We start from the raw sequence: 11,232 nt of genomic DNA, 5'->3' as shown, positions 1-11,232 counted from the left end.
AATATTGAATAGATATTTATCGTATCCATATGTTATCCGCAAGAAGTTTTTGTTTTCTTTTTCTCAATAAACCTATTTAACTATTAAAAGAAACACTACCCGAGATAAAAAACCCGCTAGTCCTGTTAAGTTCCTAATAAGTTTCCTACTAAAACTTAGTAAGTTCCCGCCGAGTACTTACTAGGAACTTAGTAGGATTAGCAGGTTATAGTAGGAAACTTAGTACGATTAGCAAGTTTTAGTAGGAAACTTAGTAGGATTAGCAAGTTTTTAGTAGGAAACCTAGTAGGATTAGCAAGTTTTTACTCGGAACTTAGTAGTATTACTAGGGTTTTTACTCGCAACTTAGTATGTACTTAACAGGATTAGTAGGTTTTTTTTCTCGGTTAAGTATTACTTTCTAGTTTTAGTTAATAGTTTTTTTAGTTAAATTCATATTTTTATTAGGGTTTTATTTAATTATTTGAGTTTTAAAGATTTCATAGATATATTAGTAGGCTTGTTTTTTAAGAAATATACGAGTTTAAGTAAAAATAATAATTTTTACTTAAACACAGATTCTTCTTGAAAATATAATCCTTATAATATAACTTAACTAGTCGCTAAGCAATAAGGACGCTTATTTATAAAACAATAATAAAAATAAAAAATAACTAAGTGTTAGATTGTTTAACTAGAACATTTAAAAAAATACAATAAACAGCAATGGTCAGTTCTTTTGGTAACTTCGCAGGTGCCAGCGGAATAATTGCACCCATAAGATTTTTCTTAATCTTTTACAACCATAACTGTAGCTATAGCGTAGTTTATAAAAATATTAATGTAATTCAACAACATAATATCATATATTTTATAACAAAAAAGCATATTTAACTTACCATAAATTTAGAACGATGAAAAAACTTTCATTATCATTATTTCAAAGCAATTATAATCTAAAATTTCAAAATAAAAGTGTATGAAAATATGAAACTAAGTTAAATTAAAAAAATTTTACATATACATATATATATATATATATATATATATATATATATATATATATATATATATATATATATATATATATATATATATGTATATGTATATATACACATATTATTTTTATATACATATAAAAAATAGAAAATTTACAGTTGACGGAAAACAATTAATAATTGTATCTAAAATATAAATATTTATTTAATTTAATAGATATTATTCGTATCCACCTGTTATCCGCGATAACAGGTGGATACGATTTCTTTTCTCTTAACAAATTTATTTAATTCTTAAAAGAAACACTACATAAAGTCAAAATGGTACAAAAAGAAATCTGATTTAGATCATTGTTAACAACAAACTTTGTCGCCATTATGAATTAAGTTTGATGTTTCATTAATTAATTGATTGCAAACAGAATCCTAAATAACAACTTCTAATAAAAAGAATATTGTAAAGTAAATATATAATAATACAAAAAAAACATAATACAATTTCAAACTTTAAAAAATAGAAATAAAACCTAATCATATTCATAATTATTTTGAATAACAACACTATAAAAAAATTTTTTTTTTTTTTTTTATAAGAGCGTAGTGAGTAAATTTGCTTGAATCAAAATCAGCTAATCCACACTTTTTCAACAATAAATAAGGAGATATTTTTCACAAAACATGCTTGATTTTGAAAGGAATATTAAAAGAATCCATATGACGATGAAACTTACTTACATTTTTATACAATCGACATATACACAAGATTTGTCTTTGGTTATATGCAATAAACAAAATTTTCACAATCACATTAAAATCTATTAAATATGCATAATATGAAGCTGATTTTAATTTTTTACCATAATGATAAGCATGAAAAGTTCTATCAGCAACTCTAAAACGGTTATAAAACTGATAAAGATTTAGGTCAACATTTAAATCATTCATATCCATATTCCGCAACTTATCTGATATATTTTGTGCTGCACCTAACACAAAAGGATTCAAAGAAAAAGTATTTAAGTGGTCTTCCGTCTAAAATCTAATAAATTTTTCAGCCATTTGCCTTCCATGGCCTTTAGTTCCTGTAACAGACCTCTTTAGTTGGCAATTTACATTTTCAAACACCATAGCAGACGTTGCTGTAAGAGGTCCAAAATATTTTACCTGGTCAGAGAGATGTGCTAATGCATGGAAAGTGAATGTGCGAATACCTTCACCAAAATAGGAGCATAATGCCTTTTGAAATAAATAAATTAGTTGCTGACAAGCATCAATATCATTTGATGAAACAATTTCATTGGATAATGTATAAATAGATGTTGAAAGCATTAAATAAAGAGAACAAATTTCAGCATTACCAAGTTTGTAAAACACAAATGGCCCATAATACAATAGAAAATACCTGTGCTCTTGAGCTTTCCACTTAACAAGTTCATTATTCAAATATTTTGGCTTCCGTCGAAAAAAGTGTGGCAATTTTATGGAGTTTATTATATTAGATAACTTTGGAATATTTACTAATTTTTTAGAAACAATAAAGTTTAAAATTGTTTTAGCAATTCCTATATAAATTAAATGCATTACATCAAGAGGTGCACAAATAGGCAGTGAAATCAAATCTGTTAAAGCTGTCTTTCCCTTAACACCAAAAACAGGATTTTCTCCAGTTGCACGTATACGGTGATCTGCATCGGTTGTATTATTTCTAAGAATAAATATTTTTTGAATAGGAAAAAGCATCTTGTGGTGAACTTTGCAATAGGCGCCTTCAATTAAACATAAACTGCATCCAAATCTAAAAAAATAAGCTCAAATACACCTGCTAACTTTTTTTGTTTAAAAGAAAAATTAACCAAATTATATATATATATATATATATATATATATATATATATATATATATATATATATATATATATATATATATATATATATATATATGTATATATATATATATATATATATATATATATATATATATATATATAATATATATATATATATATTTTATATATATATATATATATATATATATATATATATATATATACATATATATATATATATATATATATATATATATATATATATATATATATATATATATATATAACAAAAATAAACTTACTTTGCATTAAAATTCTGAATGTTACATATGCTACTTTTTGCAGGCAGGTCAGCAACCAAAGCAACAATCTTACATCTTAGGTGAAAAGGATCTATGTATACACCTTTGGAAATACAATTGGTAAGGAAAGGAAGAAATTGCGACCAGTTTGGTTTAGAAAAATGACCAATGTCCAGACCAACTAATACAATATTATGGAGTTTTCTACGTTTACTTGGAGAGATATTTAAGAAAGATAAAAGTTAAAGCCAAACTGACGTTTTAAGTGATAAAATTGGTGTCAGGCCATCTGTATTTAAAAGAAAGTAAAGAAGATTTGGCTGAATTATTGGAAATTGTGTTCCATCACTTATATCACAAAATAATGAATCTTGGTAAATGCATTTTACCAAAGTTTGACTATTAGGGTTGTTCTTTAATAGATTAGAGATCTGTTCTTGAAAGGGAAGAACATAAATAATTCCTCCATTAACATCATGTGAGTCAATTAATATATCTGAAAAATCTTTGTTATACTGATAGTATGAAGGGCACTTATTAGGAATTGGTAAAATATTTGAAATAAGTTTAAATAAATCACCAACAGCCGCACTTGATAACTGATGTTTTGTAGCTAAAGTAGAAATTTGATTTTTTAAACTAATTGTTGATACCATAGCATTTTCATAAAGATCTTCAAACGATGTATTTGTAGATGAGGTTTCGTTATAAATAGTGGTAAATGAAAAATCGTTACTTTTTTCTAAATTTATAGGAGATGATGTTCGAATTGGTTGTTGTTTTAAAAAAAGAGAATCATTGTCAACATTTCCAGAAAAATTAGGCTCTAAATCATTAAAAAATATCTGATTAGATTGATCTGGAGAACCTTCATTGGAACTCAAAATTAAAGAATTCAAATCATCATAAGATACATTTGGACTAGAAAAACTGTCATTCAAACAAGAAGAGCAATTTGAAGAAACTGAGTTAGATGAAGAAGATTGGTTGGATTTAAACATTAGTTTTACTGGCATTTTTTTCTTTCCCATATACTTTCTTTTCTTAACATAGGCACCTAAAATATGATCAAATCCAATATATATCAAATGTACATACATACATACATACACACACACACACACACACACACACATATATATACATATATATATATATATATATATATATATATATATATATATATATATATATATATATATATATATATATATACACACTGTACCAATAGCATGGCAACAAAAACTTTTAAAACATACTTTTGTGTATAAAACTAAATTTAAAATCAATCTCTTCATATCGTTGTTTTATTAAACGAATAATTATATTATCACGTTTTTATATAACTATTTAATTCATAAATAACTTAGTTATATAATCTATATATTTATATAATTTAAAAACACTTTACATTTATTATGTAACAATGAAAAAAAAACATCACTTTAATAAAAAATCTGTTACCTGATGTCGACTGTCTATGCATTTTATAAATAAAATAATTTTGTTTCTAAAATAAATGCTACGTGAATAAAAAAGAAAATTAAAAATACCATATAATGATTTTAAACAACCAATTAACTGACATAATATAGACTTTTATTTGAAAAAGGTTGTATAGTATAGTGTAAAAAATTTTAAAAATTTAAATATTATATAAATTTTTAATTATGTTAATTTAAAAAACAAAATTATATTATAAAAATCATTTATACATAACATTATATTAATAAATATTCATAGACATGTTCATGTCAAAATATGTAAAAGTGTACATTAAACTTTTCTATGAAAAAATGGTTTTATTGATTTGTTGCTTATTCAAGGTTTAGAAAAAAATTACAGTAAGAAATATTTAAAAAAAGAATTTTTGAAATTTTATATATAACAATATATTTTATATATTAAATATATATAAAGAAAATTTGAAATATTTTGAATAAATTAAAATAGTTAAACATCCTCTACGCTACAAATTTACGTTTGCGATTACCCTTTCTGAAATCAAGTCCAAGAGCATTTACAGCAGCATTGCAGTAGTTACGTCTTGATCATCCTGAAAGCGTCCTTTAACAGCATTTTTAAACATATCAGAGCGACATGGCGATAAATTTGGTCTACCTGAGTCACGTTGCTTAAACAGAATATGATTTTTTAATTCATCATCAGTAAAAAGTTTTCGAGCAACACAGATAGCAAATTTAGTAACTTCCATATTTCTTTTTCCAATTAAGACCAAATCTTCACCATTAAACATTGATGGGTCATGGTTAGGGATTGCCTCAACAGCTACAGGGATAATTTTTTCTTTTTTTAATAGCTTTTTTATCGACTTTAACTCAAGCAATATCTTTTTTCGGACCTTTAATTGTTGCTTTAGGAGATCATTTTGCAAAAGCACATCAATTGTTGGAAGAGGCTTAGTGACTGATTCAACTTTTTTTTTAGGATTTTTTATTTGTGAATCCATTTCTAGATCAACACTTGACAACGAATCATCAGATTCTTCATTAGTGATATCTGTTTGACATATTGGCTTCAGATTTGATAGAAGGGACTCGTTGATGGATTTGTTTAGGAAACTAAAAGAATCATTGACTACATCAAAACCTTTTGATATTTTAAGTTCCATCCTTTTTTTATAAACTTCCATGTCCGTCATATACCTTGACTTTAAAATAACTATTGCCAAAATGTCAGGCTTCAGCGTTATCTCTTGCTTTTCTGTCACTTCGTTGAAAGATAAATTATTGGGCAACAGTGTTGAATTGCTTAATATCACTTCATAAAGGTTTTCTTCTTTAAAAAATAGAAGATAAAAACCTGATACTAGAGAACTTTCAACATACTTTTTGTACCCGTGACAATTTTTGATAAGTTTTCATTGAACATCCTGAAAAAAAAAGGAACTACTTTAGAGTTATGAAGAAAGACACTAACAAACTTTTGAACAGTATGAACTTTTGAAGCTTTTTTTTTAATTAACAAATTAACTTTTGAATGAATGAACACTTTATCTTTTTTAACTTTTGTAAAAGAAAAAAGAAAATGTTTGAACAGTTTCTTTTAACTAATAACTTTTTCATCTCTAATAAAAATAATAATTACTTTCACTAACTCACTTTAACTTTACTTATATATATATATATATATATATATATATATATATATATATATATATATATATATATATATATATATATATATATATATATATATATATATATATATATATATATATATATATATAATATATATATATATATATATATATATATAAATATATATATATATATATATATATATATATATATATATATATATATATATATACATATAAATATATATATATATATATATATATATATATATATATATATATATATATATATATAATATATATATATATATATATATATATATATATATATATATATAAATACTTACACACACACACTCAAAAAATTTCAAGTTCTTCATTTAAATTCAACATGATTAATGAATAATTATGCATAATCACATTATAAATAAAGGAACAGAAAATAAAATAGTTACCTGAAGCTGATTGATTGTCCATGGTTTGAGATGGAACTAAACATATTGTGTGTGTTTATATATATATATATATATATATATATATATATATATATATATATATATATATATATATATATATATATATATATATATATATATATATATATATTTACATATATATATATACATATATATATATATATATATATACATATATATATATATATATATATATATACATATATTATATATATATACATATATATATATATATATATATATATATATATATACATATATATATATATATATATATATATATATATATATATATACATGCACTAAATATATATATATATATATGTATATATATATATATATATATATATATATATATATAATTAATTAGTAAAAAATACTTATCTAACTTTTATCTTCGACTCGGAGTTTCACCATCGCTGGATCATCAGGAAGAGTTCCTGATGATCCAGCGATGGTGAAACTCCGAGTCGAAGATAAAAGTTAGATAAGTGTTTTTTACTAATTAATTATTGCTCTGTTCTTTAAGAACATTGAGCACTCTATTTTTAAAATACACTAACATAATTTACATATATATATATATATATATATATATATATATATATATATATATATATATATATATATATATATATTACTAAAAACTTGAGTAACTAGCATTATATAACTATATATAGTAGTAATTAATCAAAATATCATAAAATTAAATTATGGAAGTTTTAAATTAATTATATAATGGCATATATAACAAAAATCTTAATGTTAAGTAAATAAAAGTTATAATACAAAATATAACAATATTCAATAATTTTATAGTTTGTTTAACATGTTAAAACGAAATGTTAAATCTTGTTAACAAGAGATAACAAAAAAAATATATTTACCAGTAAAAAGTTTTATTTATATTTTATGAGAGAGTGATTTCAATATTAATCAATTTTTAATGTCAAATGGTTTACTCCTTTTTAGTCTGACTAAAACTTTTAGTCAGGCTTGAAGTGAGTGATTTTTTGACATAAAAATTTGACTTTTTAAATAAAATTATAAATAAAATTTTAAGAAAATTAAAAATAAAAGTCATTCTTTTTACTAAAAAGAAGTGACAAATCTTTATTAATAAAGATAAGTCATTTACTCTTTTTAGTAAAAAGATATAGTAAAAAGAAAGAGTGACAATATAATTGTTTATGATTTATGATTTTATGTTTATTAAATAATATAAAAGCATAAACAATGAAAATAAAAAAATCAGAAATAAAAATAAAATATAATTTAAAAAACACATCACCATACATATCACTATGAATCAGAAAATGCTCGAATTGATACAACAGAAAATGCTCGAATTTATATAGAGTTAAAATTAACATTTAAAACCACATTATAACACATTAACAAATATTCATCAAATTAACTGCAAACCACCCAATCATCCCCAGATGTTCTTGAGCTTTTTCCTTATAGAATTACAAATATTAATTAGTGAAACTATTGAATCTAAAAAAGCTGTTTTATGGCTGACTTGTCTTCCGTGTGAATAAATAAAAGATGGCGTATAACAAAGACGATTTTTTATACTTGTTTTATTTTTGAAAACTTACTAGGAACTTGCTATTTTACTTACATTTTCCCGTACTGTCTTGCCGCCGACCATTTTTAACTGGCCAACCTAAAATATATATATTTGCTTATACATATTTGAATACCCGAGAAAAAAAAAACCCGGCCAATACTAGTAGGAACCTGTTTAACTTCCTGCTAATACGGCTAAAGCTGGTAAGTTTTCGCTCAATACGGCTAAACTTAATAAGTTTCCCATTAGTCATGACTAATGAAATTCACGTTTATAAATTTCCTGCTAAACCTAGTAAATTCCTACTTAGTACTTACTAGGATTAAACGAAATACTTAGTAAGTTCCTTGTAATTTTCAAAAATAAAATTCGTCTTATTTGTTATACGCCAACTTTTATTTATTCACACGGAAGTCAAGTCAACTCTAAAACAGTTTTTTCAGTTCAATAGTTGACTAATTAATTTTTGTAATTCTATAGTAATAAGCTCAAGAACATCTAGGAACGAATGCGTGGCTATTTATTGATTTGTTTGTTAATGTTTTATAATGTGGTTTTAAATGTTAGTTTTAACTCGACATAAATTCTAGCATTGTCTGTATCTTTCTAGCATCTTTTGTAGTACAAATTCTAGCATTTTCTGATTTATAGTGATATGTATGGTGACTAGTTTTTTATTTCTTTTTTTTTTTGTCCTTATTTATGATTTTTTTTTGTTTACAATGTAACTCTTTTTTTTTACTGAACAGGCTAAATATATATTGACATTAAAAATTGATCAATATTAAAATCACTTTCTTACAGAATATATTGTTCTGGTAAATATAGTATTATTTTTATATTGAACTCTTGTTAAAACAAACTATCAAACAATTGAATACTGTTATAGTTTATTTAAAATTATAGTAAAGTTTCAAATTTATTTAACGTTAGGATTTTTGTGATACATGTCATTATATATATATATGTATATATATATATATATGTATATATATATATATATATATATATATATATATATATATATATATATATATATTATAAAATGTTTTGGACCTCTTACATCAACACCTGCTATGGTATTTGAAAATGTGAATCACCCAATAAAAAGGTCTGTTTCAAGAACTAAAGGCCATGGAAGACAAACGGCTAAAAAACTTTTTCAATTTTCAGATGGAAGACCACTTAACAACTTGTTCTTTGAATCCATTTGTTTTAGGTGCAGCACAAAATATATCGGATAAGTTGCGGAAGATAAATTTAAATGAGTTAAATATTGACCTAAATCTTTATCAGTTTTATAACCGTTTTAGAGTTGCTGATAGATTTTTTCATGCTTATCATTATGGTAAAAAATTAAAATCAGCTTCGTATTATGCATATCTAATAGAATTTTATGTGTTTGTGAAAATTTTGTTCACTGCATATTACCAAAGACAAATCTTGTGTATATGTCAATTATATAAAAATGTAAATAAGTTTTATCATCATATGGATTCTTTTAATATTCCTAATAAAATCAGGTATATTTTGTCAAACATATCTCCTTATATGTTGTTGAAAATGTGCAGGTTAGATGTTTTTGATTCAAACAAATTTACTCACTATACACTTGTAAAAAAAACTATGACAAATAATTTATGGTGTTGTTATTCAAAATAATTATGAACATGATTAGGTTTTATTTTTATTTTTTAAATTTCAAAAATTTGAATTTGTATTCTGTTTTTTTGTATTATCTTATATTAAGATGTTATTAAGTTGTTGATTTACATTAATATTATTATAAATTTCGTTATAGATACAGTTATGGTCATAAAAGATCAAGACAAATCTTATTGGTGCAATTTTTCCACTGGCACCTGCGAAATTACGAAAAGAACTGACCATTGCTATTTATTGTATTTTTCTAAGTGTTCTAGTTAAACAACTTCACACTTTATTGTTTGTTATTTTTTTTATTGTTTTTTAAATAAGCGTCCTCGTTGCTTAGGCGACTAGTTAAATTAGATTTGTAGGGTTATTTTTTCAAGAATTATATAAGTTTAAGTAAAAATAGAATAATAATTATTTTTACATTTTTACTTTAACACACATATTTCTTGAAAAATAACCCTGCTAGTATAAATATGAAATCTTTAAAACCCAAGTAATTCAATTAAACCTTAAATAAAAATATGAAATTAACTAAAAAAAACTATAAACTTAACTATTAACTAAAACTAGAAAGTCATACTTAATCGACAAAAAAACCCTACTAATCCTGTTAAAAACTTAGTAAGTCGTATTAGTAAAACTTACTAAGTTTCAAGTATAAACCTTATTATTCCTACGAAGTTTCCTACTAAAACTTGCTAATCCTACTAAGTTTTCTGCTAAAACCTGCTAATCCAACTAAGTTCCTAGTAAGTACTCGTCGGGAACTTACTAAGTTTTATTAGGAAACTAATTAAGTACTTAACAGGATTAGCCGGGTTTTTTCTCTCGGGTACTCTGTAATGTCATGTTTTAATATGCATGGAACAAATAGACACGAGCAAAAAAAGTTATTATTTAAAGAGACAAAGATATATAGTTTGGTTGTCGGTGATTTTATATTGATATATTTATATTTAAGATTGGTATTTTATAAAATGAGTAATAACGTTAAAGTGTTTTAACATTTTTCATTTTGTTTAGCGAGTGTGTTGTTAAATCATGCGACAACTGAAATCGAAGTTTTGGATTCAGTGAAAAACGTGTTAAAATACGCTCCAGAAAAAAAAAGATGAATAGTTTTTAATTTTGAAAGAGAAGTCTAAGCAGCTGTATTATATTTTTATTTAAGACTTTATCGTGGCCATTCTTTTATGTAAATAAAAGTGTAAGTAAATAAATAATTAAGTAATCGCATGTTAAGTTGAAAGATTTTTCTGAAATCCGAATTGTTTTGGATAAAAAAAATTGTTTTTTGTTAAGTGGTCAAAGATTCTATT

General features: G+C 23.5%; 1 long non-coding RNA gene and 1 other non-coding gene across 2 annotated transcripts; both read right to left on the bottom strand.

Moving 5' to 3' along the window:
- Positions 1-657: 657 nt before the first annotated feature.
- Positions 658-937, bottom strand: LOC136082801 (uncharacterized). The gene is made up of 2 exons (XR_010639729.1): positions 879-937; positions 658-794 (listed from the first exon to the last, which is right to left on the bottom strand). It is a non-coding gene; the product is annotated as an uncharacterized LOC136082801 (long non-coding RNA).
- A 203-nt stretch (positions 938-1,140) lies between these two features.
- On the bottom strand, positions 1,141-8,292 carry LOC105850680 (uncharacterized). Its single transcript, XR_010639478.1, has 3 exons — positions 7,978-8,292; positions 6,661-6,696; positions 1,141-1,403 (listed from the first exon to the last, which is right to left on the bottom strand). It is a non-coding gene; the product is annotated as an uncharacterized LOC105850680 (transcript).
- Between the last annotated feature and the right edge of the window lie 2,940 nt (positions 8,293-11,232).

The sequence above is a fragment of the Hydra vulgaris genome, chromosome 07 (assembly GCF_038396675.1).
Source record: "Hydra vulgaris chromosome 07, alternate assembly HydraT2T_AEP".
Taxonomy (NCBI): Eukaryota; Metazoa; Cnidaria; class Hydrozoa; order Anthoathecata; family Hydridae; genus Hydra; species Hydra vulgaris.
The sequence above is the reverse complement of the archived record's forward strand: the minus strand, read 5'-3'. Positions and strand labels throughout refer to the sequence as shown.